Genomic DNA, 14,298 nt, shown 5'->3' with positions numbered 1-14,298 from the left:
TGAAGGAGTGAACCAGCAGATGGATGATCTCTCTCTCTCTCTCTCTCTCTCTCTCTCTCTGTGTCTCTCATTTCTCGGTCAGTCCCTCTTTTAAATAAATGATTCTTTTATAAAATGAAGGAGAAATTCTAAGAAATCACTTCTTAACCAGGTATTTACCCATCACGGCCTATGCCAGTTAATATCCCACTACCTAAGTCAACTGTATTAGGAAGATGAGTTCCCATATCCTGCAGGTTTTGGTAAATTGTGCTGTCATTTAAATTTAGTTCAAAGTGTATTTTTTAAAAATTTCCCCTCAGACTCATTCTTCAAAAAGTTATTTATTTAGAATTATGTCATTTAATTTCTAGATATTTGGAGATTTTCCATCTCTGTGTTTTTTGAATTCTATTTGATTTTATTGTGATGTGAAAATTTGCTTTGTGTAATTTCTATCCTTTTAAGTATGTTACTGTGAGTTAATAGTCAGAATGTGCCTATCTTTGTGAGTATTCCATGAGAGCAAAAGGATGTTTATTCTCCTGTTGCTTGATGAATATCCTATAAATGTCAATTAGATCAAGTTGATAGATATTACTGTCCAATTCATTTATATTCATATGGATTTTCTGCTAACTTTGGCTTTCAATTACGGGAAAAAATGTTTCTACTTCTTTCAGTACATTGCTTTTGCCTCATGTGTTTTGATGCTCTTTCTCAGTCCAGATGTATTTAAGTTGTTATACCTCTTAGAGAATCTATCCCTTTATCATTATGCAGTTGTCTCCCTTATCAATTATAATTATCCTTCCCCTAAAGTCAACTTTTTCTAAAATTACTATATTAATTCCCCCACTTTCTTTTGGTTAGTATTATGGTATTTGTCTTTATACATAGCTTTGTTTAAAATTGAGTTTCTTGATAAAAATTAGATCATTGGCTCTTGTTCATTTTTTTTAAATCTGCTCTCACAATCTCTTAATTTTGTACATTTACCCAATTCATAATTGATTATTTATTATGATTGTAACTGTTTTCTATTTGTGGTATTTTGATTGTTTTTTCTCTGTTATCTCTTGTTTTGCTTTCTGCTGTTTTAATTGAGTTATATGTATGATTCTATTTTATTTCTCTCTCACCAATTTTGCTTCCTTAATTTTATTTCATTAGTGTATTGTTTACTTTCTTAAATTTATTAAAATTTTTGTTGATCTTGAAATCTACAATGTACCTTTTTTGCTAATATGAGTCCACCTTCAAATAATACTACATCACCTCACATGCAATGCACATAATTTTTTGCTTTTAGTACAATGGCTAACTTCATAGGTCAAACTGACTGGCTGACAGCTAGCTGGTGCAACATTACTTATGGATGAGTCTAACAATGTTTCCAGAGGAAGTTAGAATTTCATTTAGTAGACTTAATAAAGAGGATTATTTTCATCAATGTGTGTGGACATTATCCAATGCACTGAGGAAATGAATAGTACAAAAAGACAGAGAAAGGGTAGGTTTGATCTCTGCATAAGCTGGGACACTTTTTTGCTGCATTTGGACATCAGCACTCCTGCTTCCTAGACCTCCAAGCTCACACTGGGACTTACATAATCAGCTCATCTGAGTCCCAAACCTTTGAGCTTAGACTCGAGATGCATGACAAGCTTGCCTGAGCCTCCAATTCTATGTACAGCACATATGGATTTCTAGAATCCATAATCACGTGAACAAATATCTTTTCAGCTTCAGGATTGTATTTGAGTGCTTTTATGATTTCTATCTCCGTCAAATTTACCATTCACCTCATGAAGAGTTTTGCTCATTTTATTGAATTATACATCTTCATCATCTTGCACCTTCCAAGTTTCTTTAGGATTATTATTTTGAATTCCTTTTCAGGCCTACAGTCTATTTTCTTTGCATTTAATTTTGCTTCTGAAGAACTACAGTGTTCCTTTGTAAGTGCTATTATTCTTTGTATTTTCCACACTTCTTTGTTCCCTACGTTGATGTCAGTACATCAGGTCTAATGGTATCCTCTTCCAATCTTATGCAGCAGATTTCATAAGGAAAGACTATCACTTAGGGGTGATGTATGGTGTTAGGAAGGTAGGAGTTTAGGCTTTAGTTCTGAGTAAGAATGGATGTGTAGCCTTCATGTTATTTCTTCAGTTTGAACATTAGTGGTGTCTACAAGTGTCTCAATGAACTGCACGCATTTGTGGAAGTAGAGGTATGAATTTACAGTGGATAATGACTGTCAAAGACACATCTCCACTGTCCCATAGAACTGAAGGATGAGAGTGGGGTATATGTCATCAGGCCCTACAGATTCAACCACGTATGAGAGCATAACATTTGACAATACCTGCTTCTGTGGCATAGATCATAGAAGGGCATGCCTCCGGAACTGAAGAGATGACAACCTGTGGCAGTGACACCAGCTGTAAAGCTGAGAATATTCATGTTGGGCTGTGCCTGAAGGTCCTGCAGAAGTGACTGCAGATCACAATGGCAGCAGCTATGACACAGAAGTGCTGTCTATGGAAGGGTGTGTCCTTATGCCTCTTAGAAGTAAGTTCCAATGAATGCAGAGACTGGCTGTGGTTGCCAGGAGGCTCAAGCCATGGGCTATGGAGAGGCTTGTCCTCAGGCCTCACAAAGCAAGAGCTTGTGGCAGAGGTCCTTCATGGCAGCTACCACAGTGACAGAATTTCCTATTGCCACTAGTACAAGATGGACGCTAGCATTGGCTCTGTTGGCAACATGATGCTGTGCTGGAGCAGCCTGGCCTCTGCAGGTTGCAGGAGACCCAAGGTGAGTTTCTTTTCTAAAGGAAGGACACGACAGGGATCCAATGCAGCTCCCCAAACTGGATTCAAAGCCTGTGAGTTCTGTACACTCTCTTGTGGTTCAAACTGTAATATAGATATTATGGGGCTTCTAAGGCTTTATTCCTTTTTCCCAGTAGTGTGGAGTCTCTGCCTTCTACTCTAAGCCAAGTTCAGTGGTTTTAATGATAGAATTATTTGCTCCTCTCTGTGTGTTATCATCCTAATTCTCTGTGCCTGTTAGGATTCCTGTCACTCCCTTGGTGAGTCCTAATGTTCTTCAAGTCATTCTCTTTGAAATGCAGTTGTCCCTTGTTGTCCTGTTTCTTTTCTGTGAAGAGGCAAACACAAGTCACTTCTAATCAGCCAGCTAGGATTGAAAACCACGATTTTACAAAATTTAACATTCCACTAAATATAGAATTCAGGAAGTAGTAAGCAGCAAAACCACTGTTCCTCAAGAGTATATACAAGAGCTATAAAAATAAATTTCAAATCATCAGTTTTGTACTCTGTAATTAGTTACTGCAAATCAGGGAAAACATGCTATATTTATCTTTGTGGGACTGGCTTATTTTACCAAGCATAATAATCAACAGTTGTACCCATTTTGTGGTGGAAGATAGAATTACATTCTTTTTACAGCTAGGTAGTATTCTATCATGCATATATACCACAAATTCTTCATCTATTCATCAGTTGATGGGGACCTGGATTGAATCCATATCTTAGCTATTGTGAGTTGAGCTGCTATAAACATTTAAAGATTTATTTATTTGAAAGTCAGATTTACAAAGAGAAAGGGAGAGACAGAGGTTTCCATCCATTGGTTCACTCTCCAGATGCCCACAACGACCATGGCTGAGTGAAGCTGAAGCCAGGAACTTCATCCAGGTCTCCCAAATGGGTGGCAGGGACCTAAGCACTTGGGTCATTCTCCACTGTTTTTCCTAGACCATTAATTGGGAGCTGATCAGAAGTGGAGCAGGGGCTGGCACTGTGGCTTAGCTGGTGAAGCTGCCTCCTACAATGCTAGCATCTCATGTGGGCGCTGGTTAGAGTCCTGGTTACTCCACTTCTGATCCAGCTCTCTGCTATGGCCTAGAAAAGCAGTATACGATGGCCCTAGTACTTGGGCCTCTGCACGTACCTGAGGAACCCGGCAGAAGCTCCTGGCTCATGACTTAGCCTAGGTGCAGCTCAGCACTTTGTGGCCATCTGGGAAGTGAGCCGGAGGATAGAAGACCTCACTCTCTCTCTCTCCCTGTAACTCTGACTTTCAAATAAATAAATAGACCTTTATTTAAAAAAAAAAGAAGAAGAAAAGAAGAAGTGGAGCATCTGACACACAATTTGGTGTAAATATGGCTCTGTTGGCTCTGCAGGCAGCAGCATTACCCATTACACAAGCTACACAGTAAGCTAGCCCCTTAAATGTGATCTTTAATTTAAAAGTTATGAGAATAGAAATTGTATGGGTAAATTTGACCTTAAATTTTGGGTTTTATAATCCTAAGCTTTCTAAACAGTTTTAACTTGTATTTTGATCTTTTCATTCTGTTCATCCTATTTCAATTAGAAATGTAGATGTGAGCAAAATGTTTTTACATAAAAGTTCTCAAATGGAATTTTATGGGAATCAATTATTTTATTAAATGAAAGCTATTTTCATTGGGTTTTAACCTCATGTTCACTCCTCTAAAATACAGGATAATGTTAAGCTTTGGTTTATAACAAAATATCTCTGCTTGCTTTGGCCAGCAGCATGGAAAGGAACCCGAATACTATGAAGATTTAATTAAATCTTGAGAGTTTGGGTTAGAAGCAATGGTAACATAGAAACATGAGATATTGCTCTTAGACACATTCATAAATCTTGAATTACTATCTTGGTCATCAGGTTGATAATCACAATATGCTTCATATAGTGAGAGTCTTAAACAATTAATGTAGGGGCCAGCACTGTGGTGCTGTGGGTTAATGCCCTGGCCTGAGGCGCCGGCATCCCATATGGGCGTTCCACTTCCATATCCAGCTGGGAAAGCAGTGGAGGATGGCCCCTATGCCTGCATAGGAGACCTGGAGGAAGCTCTTGGCTCCTGGCTTCAGATTGGTGCAGCTCCGGCCATTGTGGCCAACTGGGGAGTGAACCATTGGATGGAAGACCTCTCTCTCTCTTTCTCTCTGCCTCTTCTCTCCGTGTAACTCTGACCTTCAAGTAAATAAAATAAATCTTTAAAAAATGGCAATTAATGTAGGAAAAAGTAACAAGTAGCCAAAATATCTTTAAGTATACTTAGTCATGATTTTCAACTAAATTCAGCAAATTAAAACCATAATGAGTGTTTTGGTGTAGGAGATTAGTTCTCCATCTGTGGTGCAAGCATCCCATATGGAGGCTTGTTCTGGTCCTGGCTGCTCTTCTTCTGATCCAGCTCTCTGCTGATGGCCTGGGAAAGCAGTGGAGGAAGGCCCAAGTCCTTGGGCCCTTGCACAAGCATGGGAGACCTGGAGAAAGCTCCTGACTCCTGGCTTTGGATAGACATAGCTCTGGCTGTTGCCACCATTTGGGGAGTGAACCAGCGGATGAAAGACCCTCTCACTGTGTGTAACTCTGCCTGTCAAATAAAAAAAAAAATAATGAGCTATAACCAAATTCTCATTGGACTAGCAAAAATAAAAGCAAATAATGCTGTCACAAATGCTACCAAGAATCTGCAACAAGACCTGTGTAGAAAAAAAAAAATGTGTAGCTCAGGTCTTGGTTTCCTAATACGATTATTTAATAAAAGGATAACATACAACCAGATAAATGGCTCATTTTAGGAATATTATATTAAAAATAATTGGTGAGCCTGCAGCACACATTATAGTGTCAGAAAGTGAAGCACTGCTATAAAAATTAGTGCATAAGGCACGCTCCAACTCAAGACTTCCCCCACGGGCCAATTTAAATAAATTTTAAAGATTTGATTAAAATTCTAAGAGTTAAATAAATATCCTAACTCCATAGAAATATAAGCATGTTTTGATAAATATAAAAATTCAGTAGAAATAACAAGTATCTCATGCAGAAAATTTTGAAACGATAGTTGTAAAGGGAGTGAACAAAATAGGAATTTACCACTAACACATGATAATAAAAATTGTTGCCTGCAAGATCCACTTATTAGTGTTACAATTAGAGGACATGGGGCAGGCAATGTGGCACAGCAAGTTAAGCTGCCACCTGCAGTGCCAGTATCTCTTATTACAGCACTGGTTCACTCCCAGCTGCTCTGCTTCAGATCCAGCCTCCTGCAATTGTGCTTAGGGAAACAAGGGAAGACAGCCTTAGTGCTTAGGTCCCTGCACCTATCTGGGAGACTCTGCTGGAATTCCAGGCTCCTGGTTTTGGTCTTGCCAAGCCCCAGATCTAGTGGCCTTTCAGGGAGTGAAACAGGGTACAGAAGATCTTCCTCGATCTTCCTCTCTCTCTCTCTCTCTCTCTCTCTCTTTCTCTCTCCCTTTCTTTTTATTTTATTTTATTTTTAATTTTTTTGACAGGCAGAGTGGACAGTGAGAGAGAGAGACAGAGAGAAAGGTCTTCCTTTTGCCATTGGTTCACCCTCCAATGGCTGCCGCGGCCGGCGTACTGCGCTGATCCGAAGCCAGGAGCCAGGTACTTATCCTGGTCTCCCATGGGGTGCAGGGCCCAACGACTTGGGCCATCCTCCACTGCCTTCCCGGGCCACAGCAGAGAGGTGGCCTGGAAGAGGGGCAACCGGGAAAGAATCCGGCACCCCGACCGGTACTAGAACCCGGTGTGCCGGCGCCGCTAGGTGGAGGATTAGCCTATTGAGCCGCGGCGCCGGCCCTCTCTCCCTTTCAAATAAATAAAATAAATCTTTTAAAAATATTATTGGACAAAACTTTAAGAGAGGGCAATATATTGCCATATTCTCTAATTTTCCTAGAATAATAATGATTCAGTGTTTTGATGTTAGCAGGTGACCACAAAGTCTCTGATAATCTTTCTTTTGCAGATAGAAATTAATTTGAATTTAATGATTCACTTCTTACGAACAGAATAGGAAGAGCCAAGCAACAATAAATTTCATGGTGGAAAATCTGGCAGATACTGTTACCTTAACCAAGTAGTAAAGTTAAACATTTACAGAATTAGTGGAAGTCTCATTGGACTTGTGATATGAAATCATGAGAAGGGCATTTTACCTGTGTGACATTATTTCCTATATTGACAAAGGTTAATCATGACAAAATAGCTAAATCCAATGGAAGTATTTTCCACAGGTCAAATTATCTGACCAGGAATCTTCAGTTAAGAAGGAAAAGGCTGAGAAATTCTTACAGAATAGAGAACATTAAGGAGATACAATGACTGAAAGTTATCGTGACGTCCTGGATTTGATTATGAATCTACAAAATGACATTAATGGGAAAACTTGAAATATAAAGAAAATTTTAGTTTTGTTAATAATATTGTACTATCATCAATTGGCTAGTTTGATCAAGAATCCATGTTATGGAAAAGGTTAACCGTAGAGATAACTGGATAAAGGGTATAAAGTAACTCTCTATTCTGCTTTTAAGCCTTCTTTGGATAAAATATTATTTCAAATAAACTGTTTAAAATTGAAAACAAATCTACTTACCTCCAAGATTATGAAATAGTCCTGTTCCTTATATTAAGCCATCATCTGTATCAATATCTAAAATAATTTTATTAGATAAATCTCACTGTGAACATGTTTGTTTGCTGAATTATCAAGTCCAAATGCATTTGTTTATAGAATGTCTGAAGCCTACATAGAGAAAGCTTTTGCTCCTTCCTTGCCTCTCTTGCTATTTTCAGCATCTATTAACTTGGAGTCTGGAAAAATTCTTTTTGGGTAAACAATAGAATGTGTTTCTTTCTGTGCATGAAAGAAAGCAGTGTCAACTACAGTATATAATATTCATGCTGGTTGCTTGAGTCTGTGGTATTTTAATGCATGATGTGAAACCACTTAAATTGCTTCAAAATTTTATCTATTTTTATTGAATTTAGAATGTACAAATGTAGAATAAAGCAACTCTGTATGTAATTTACATAGGAATGTAGGTGTTATACAATGTTTTCAAAATAAATTCAGTAATTCTTAGTTAATACTTTGAATCAATATTTCACAGTGATTGGAGAGATTATGAACATTCCCTATTTAGCATATTATACCTGAAAGTCATACAAACAGAAAAGCAACTGTAGCGGCATAATATTAGTGTGACTAACACAATATCACGTAGCGCATAATGAAAAGGATGGAAAAGGAGTAATTTCTATTAAGGCTGTGAGAAAAATGTTTAATAAATGAGCATTCTTGGAAACTTAATGAAGGGAAATGCTCAGATAAACAATATTATTTCCTATCTCTGTTGTTTGATGTAAGATGAGAAAATAAATCATGTGCTCAACAATGCACAACCTTTCATATGTGCCCACCTTTCCTATACTATTGCTGTGATAAACCAATCTGATCAGAGCCAGTGCTGTAGTGCAGTGGGTTAGTCCTGTGCCTGCAGCATCGACATCTCATATGGGCACCGCTTCTAGTCCTGGCTGCTCTTCTTCCAATCCAGCTCTCTGATATGGCCTGGGAAAGCAGTGGAAGACGGCCCAGGTGCTTGGAGTCTGCACCAGTGTGGGAGACCCAGAAGAAGCTCCTGGCTCCTGCTGGCTTCCAATCAGAGCAGCTCCAACTGTTGTGGCCATCTGGGGAGTAAACCAGAGGATGGAAGACCTTTCTCTCTGTCTCTCTCTCTCACTGTCTGTAACTCTACATCTCAGATAAATAAACAAATTCTTAAAAAAAAATCTGATCTTCATTTCCACTTGAATAACTGCAAGAAGGAAAAGGAAACAAGAGTGTCCTTGGTAAATATACAGATTAAACCATTAAAGAAAAGCTCCCGGGGGTGGGGGGACAGAATAACTCCCATGCAAAAGTAAAGGTGATGTAAAACTGATTTCCAGCAATGTGACGTGGTGTTGAGAGAGTTGTCTGTACAAGAGGAATCATCCTTCGGAATGGAGAGTAGCTGAAGCGCATGCTTTGTTTATTGATAATAAATGCACAGAAAGAGAAAGCTTCGTGCCCACACTCTGTGTGGATTCAGACATGATTTCTTGTGAATTTAATAATGGAAACATCTCTGAGCAGCTGTAGGGGGCTTCAAATATGACCAAATGTGAAATCAAGAGAGAAATTAATATCTATGAGAAAAGAGATATGTACATTTTAATAAAATGTAATTCTCAGACTTTCTGATTTTTAATTTTTACTAAGTTGTTCATGCAAAATATCAGTCTAATATGCACAAACCACTGTGCTAGTTACAGAGGATCAAATAATGTACAAATTAGGATAGTCTCCACCTCTGTAGAGCTCATAGTCAAATAATCAACATAAATAGGGAAAAATGAAAATAACTGTCTATTTATTTTTTATTTGAAAATGAGGGAAAGCAAGAGAGAAAGAAAAAGAGATAGAGAGGTGGGGGAAGAATGATCTTCCATCCATTGGTTCATTTCCCAAATGGCTGTAAGGTCTAGGGTTTGGCCAGGTTGAAGCTAGAAACCAGGAGCTTCTTCTGGGTTTCCACATGGGTACAGGAGCCCAAGCACTTGGGCCATCTTCTGCTGCTTTCCCAGACACATTAACAGAAAGCTGGATTGGACGTGGATGAGCCAGGTCTTAAATGGTGGCTATTTGGGATGCTGGCATTGCAGGTGGCAGCTTAACCTGCTACATCACAATGCCTGCCCCAATAATTGTGTATTCATACAATTAAATCATAGCTTTTGAAAGAGAACAGCAGAAAAAGAGTCTAGAAGACTGAAGAGGTTGAACTTTCTAGAAAGCTGCCTTTATCAAAGTGTTAATTATGGTATAATGTGAACAGTGGAGAAAAACCGTAATGCAAATTCTTCTTCAAACAGAGAGAACAGCATGTTCAAAAGCCCAGCAGTAAAAAGGATCTAGAGTAATTCAGAGAAAAAAAAAAAAAAAAAAAAAGAGTGTGGGACCAGTGCTGTGATAAAGCCACTGCCTGCAGTGCCGCATCCTAAATGGGTGTCTTATTGGAGTCCTGGATGTTCTACTTCCAATACAGCTCTCTGCTATGGCCCGCGAAAGCAATGAAAGATGTCCCAAGTCGTTGGGCCCCTGAACCTGCGTGGGAGATCCAGAGGAACCTCCTGGCTACTGGCTTCAGATAGGCGGAGCTCTGGTCACTATGATCATCTGGGAAGTGAACTGACAGATGGAGGACTTCTCTCTCCCTCTGCCTCTGCCTCTCAGTAACTCTGTTTTTCAAATAAATCTTTAAAAAAATTTAGCATATACATTTTAATAGGTTGGGGGAGAATGCTGGAGAAAAAGCCTATTAATGAACAAATTGATGAATTTGATTATTCATCTAGTGATTACTTAAGGATTTATTAGTTAACCAATTTTAGAACAAAACTTGTCTGGCATGCACTTTTGAAAGACTCAGAGTATGTGGGGAATAAATATGTTAATCACATCATCAAGAAAACAAATGTATACATAAATTGTCCAGGAAGAATTCTGGGAAGGAAAGTGCTTTGGGACCAATGACAGGAGGGAGTAAGTTGTCCTCATCAGGAAAGTTAAAAAAGTTCCCTCAGGTAGTGAAACTGTCCTGAGAATTTAACAATGAATGCAAATGAACTGAGCAATTAAGAATGAAAGAATTTTCCAAGTATAGCTGTAGAATTTTATCACGGTGGGGAAAATTATAAGGAAACCAAAGAAGTAAAAACAAGCAGTGTACAGGGCCGGCATTGTGTGGATGCCACTGAGTCCCTGGAACTCCCCTTCTGATCCAGCTCCCTGTCATGCACCTGGGAAGGCAGCAGAAGATGGCCCAATTACTTGGACCCCTACACCTACATGAGAGACCCGAATTGAAGCTCCTGTATTCTGGCTTTGGCCTGCTCCAGCCCTACCCATTGTGGCCATTTGAGGAGTTAATCATCAGATGGAAGATTTGTCTTTATATACCCTTTCGATTAAAAAAATAAATAATTAAAATAAGTAGGTATACCAGTGTGGCTAGGAAGAGTAGAGCACAAAGCAAGCTTGTGTGACAAAGGTGACCAGAAAGGAGCCAAACATTGAGGTCACATAGGTCCTTTCAAAGATTTGCTTCCTTATCCTAGGAGCAAAGAGTCATGGTGGACTTGGAGAAAGGTGGTGATATTCAGGGTAAATATAGTTGAGCGTGAAATAGGTAAGCATAGAGGTAACATTAACTATTCTAACATAAACTGACGAATAACAGGAACACTCACTGAGATGTGGAAATACAGTGGCTTGGCAACATATCTGATAAAGGAAATTAAAAGTTGAGTTTTGCCTGAGCCCTGCACCCATGTGGGAGACCAGGAGGAAGCACCTGGCTCCTGGCTTCGGATCCACGCAGAGCGCTGACCACAGCGCACCGGCTCTAGCGGTCACTTGGGGGGTGAACCAATGGAAAAGGAAGACCTTTCTCTCTGTCTGTCTCTCTCTCTCACTGTCTAACTCTGCCTGTCCAAAAAAAAAAAAAAAAAAAAAAAAAAAAAAAAAAAAAGTTGAGTTGTAAGCAGCCTGTGAGAAGTCCAACTGGAAATTTCTCAGTTCATTCTGTCATTTTGTTTATGTATTTGCTCAAATGACAGCTCTTTAGAATGCCCTTCCCTGATATCTCTTCCTAAAATTACTCTCATAGCTAGTAGTTTTTATCCTCCAACTACTTAATATTCTATGATACTTTATGTAATGTTATATGATAAATTTTTGTCTTTATTGTAAATTTCCTCCAGGAAAAGTTAAAGTCCATGGGGGTAGAAAATTGTCTGATTGTTAAAATATGAATTCCCTAGCACAGTGATGGGGACATGGTGGGTAATAAAAATTTTTTTGAATGAATACATGAATTAATGGGTAGATAAGTAAATGATAACAAGTTGAATGTTTCTATTATTCATATATACAGAAATAGAGTCTTTCATGAAAATAATGGGAAAATTATCCAAAGCTTACAACAACAGACAAATCATTGCCTATTTCTGAGGGTGCTTATATCAAGAGACTAAATAAAGGAGAAGCATTTTGCTCCAGTGCATATGAATAAATTTTCATAAAAATAAATATTGAGTCAATTCTAATTGAAAGGATCTCATTATTTCTAAAGTTTATGTATGTGTTTTATTTTTTTTATTATTTTTTATTTTTTGACAGGCAGAGTGGACAGTGAGAGAGAGAGACAGAGAGAAAGGTCTTCCTTTGCCGTTGGTTCACCCTCCAATGGCCGCCGCGGCCGGCGCGCTGCGGCCGGCGCACCGCGCTGATCCGATGGCAGGAGCCAGGTACTTCTCCTGGTCTCCCATGGGGTGCAGGGCCCAAGCACTTGGGCCATCCTCCACTGCACTCCTTGGCCACAGCAGAGAAGAGGGGCAACCAGGATAGAATCTGGCGCCCCAACCAGCACTAGAACCCCGTGTGCCGGCGCCGCTAGGCGGAGGATTAGCCTAGTGAGCCGCGGCGCCAGCCTATGTATGTGTTTTAGTTTACAATAAACTTATGAGTTGGTTTTAGATTCCAGTAAGCCAGATAACCTTTTATAAATCCTGATATTGGGTTTACATTAATGGAGGATATTGTAATAGAACTGAGATTCCTTGCTCCTAAGTGGCCTAAAATTAAATACTAAAATTTGCTTCAAATATAGTACCAGTATTTTACTCAATAAACAATAAAAATAGATGTTATTGGCCAAATTCTGGCAGTGAATGTAAATATAATTATTTTATAGATGATAATACAATTAAGGTAGGATATTTTAATAATGTTATTTAAGAGTTGCATAACTGAAATGGGTCATTGAATTGTATTGTTATAATACACACTATAGGTCAAATACTCTTGTACTTAGAACCCCACTAAATAAGAATTATAAAAAATTATGCAAGTGCTATAAGTGAGCCCTATTACGAGAGTAAAAAAGAAGGTCCCACATATAGTCCTACTTGCAGACTACAGAAAAGGTAATATGAGTTTAGTTTTGGCAAATTAATAAGATTAACAGGACTCTATTGAAGTGGAAGCATGTAAAGAGAGAATAAAACAGAACAGAAGATAATTTGTGGGAATTCATGGAGATGTGAAATATGTGACACGTTCACAAAATCTTTACATTTTTACCTCAGCACAGTTTTGTTTGGAGGAATAGCAGGGAATGGTCTAAGCAAATAAGGCAGGAACTGCTTAGAGAGGGAATGGCACAGTCAGCTAAGTACTGTGGACTTTACACTGTATGAAATGCAGTGCCATTTAAGGATTTTAAGTGGACTGACAGCATTTATATTTTAGAAAGGTCACTTCTAATTTGATTTGAAGAAAGGTCTCTAGATGAGCAAAGAAAGATACTATTTAAAATCCCTCTTTAAATATTGCCATTGAAGCACTCCTCACAGCAGAGAAAAGTGATTCAGATCTAGGAATCTAGTTGGGAAAACCCAGAAATGCTCACTGGTTGCAAGAAGGAATCAGAAGTGCAAGTTTAAATGTAAATATTCTAACCTACTTGTAAAAATAATATTTGCAATTCTCCACTAATTGTTAACACTCTATTTTCCTCTAAAAATTCTTCTGAATAAAATAGCCCAAGGGAAAAAAAAAAAAAAAAACAAAAAAAAAACAACTTCAGTTTCGCACTTGGCAACCCAGTGGGGGAGACATATGCAATTTAAGAAATAATACTACAAACACAATTTTATAAATTGAAAATGAGGTATGCCTAGCAGAGAAATTTTACATAGGCACATATACACCATTGACAAAAACACACAAAACACAGCAGAAACAACACAAAATTTTACTATCAAATTAACATATGAATAATTGCACAAGAAAATGTTATGGAATACTGTATGAACAAATCCATATTCCATCTTAGGAAAAATTACATTTTAGAGATGCTATTTTAAAGACCTTAATTTTCAAAATTCATATATTAAGCAATCTTTATCTGCTGATTGCATGCTATCTTATAAAATGTATTTGATATTTGCATTTAGTTTGCATTATCAGTAATTTAAAATTTTGAACCATGAGTAGGATACAATCCCATCTTAATGACTCTGGTGCCACTTTTAAAATGAAAATTCAAAAAATAAGTGCCTAGAAAAGGCCCTTATTATAACTGATTATCCCATTTACATTTCTCTTTCCTGAAAAATAAAAATTACATTAAAATTTAGTAATAAATATAGAACTTCATTTTTGCTATATTCTTCTATACTGTTAGGAATTTTTAGATTCCATGATATTTCATCCAATCTCATAAAAACCTGATATTTAAGGTTACATCTGGGTCTGAAATCCTATGCTGTTTTGATATATATACATCAATTTATATATATATATATATGTGTGTG

The 14,298-nt window shown here is 37.9% G+C and overlaps 1 pseudogene; it reads left to right on the top strand.

The window, feature by feature from the left end:
- Positions 1–2,718: 2,718 nt before the first annotated feature.
- The window catches only part of LOC100352780 (heat shock cognate 71 kDa protein-like), a 36,996-nt pseudogene continuing 25,416 nt past the window's right edge, over positions 2,719–14,298 (top strand).

This window comes from Oryctolagus cuniculus, chromosome 4, assembly GCF_964237555.1.
Source record: "Oryctolagus cuniculus chromosome 4, mOryCun1.1, whole genome shotgun sequence".
Lineage (NCBI taxonomy): Eukaryota > Metazoa > Chordata > Mammalia > Lagomorpha > Leporidae > Oryctolagus > Oryctolagus cuniculus.
This window is presented reverse-complemented; position numbering and strand designations above follow the sequence as displayed.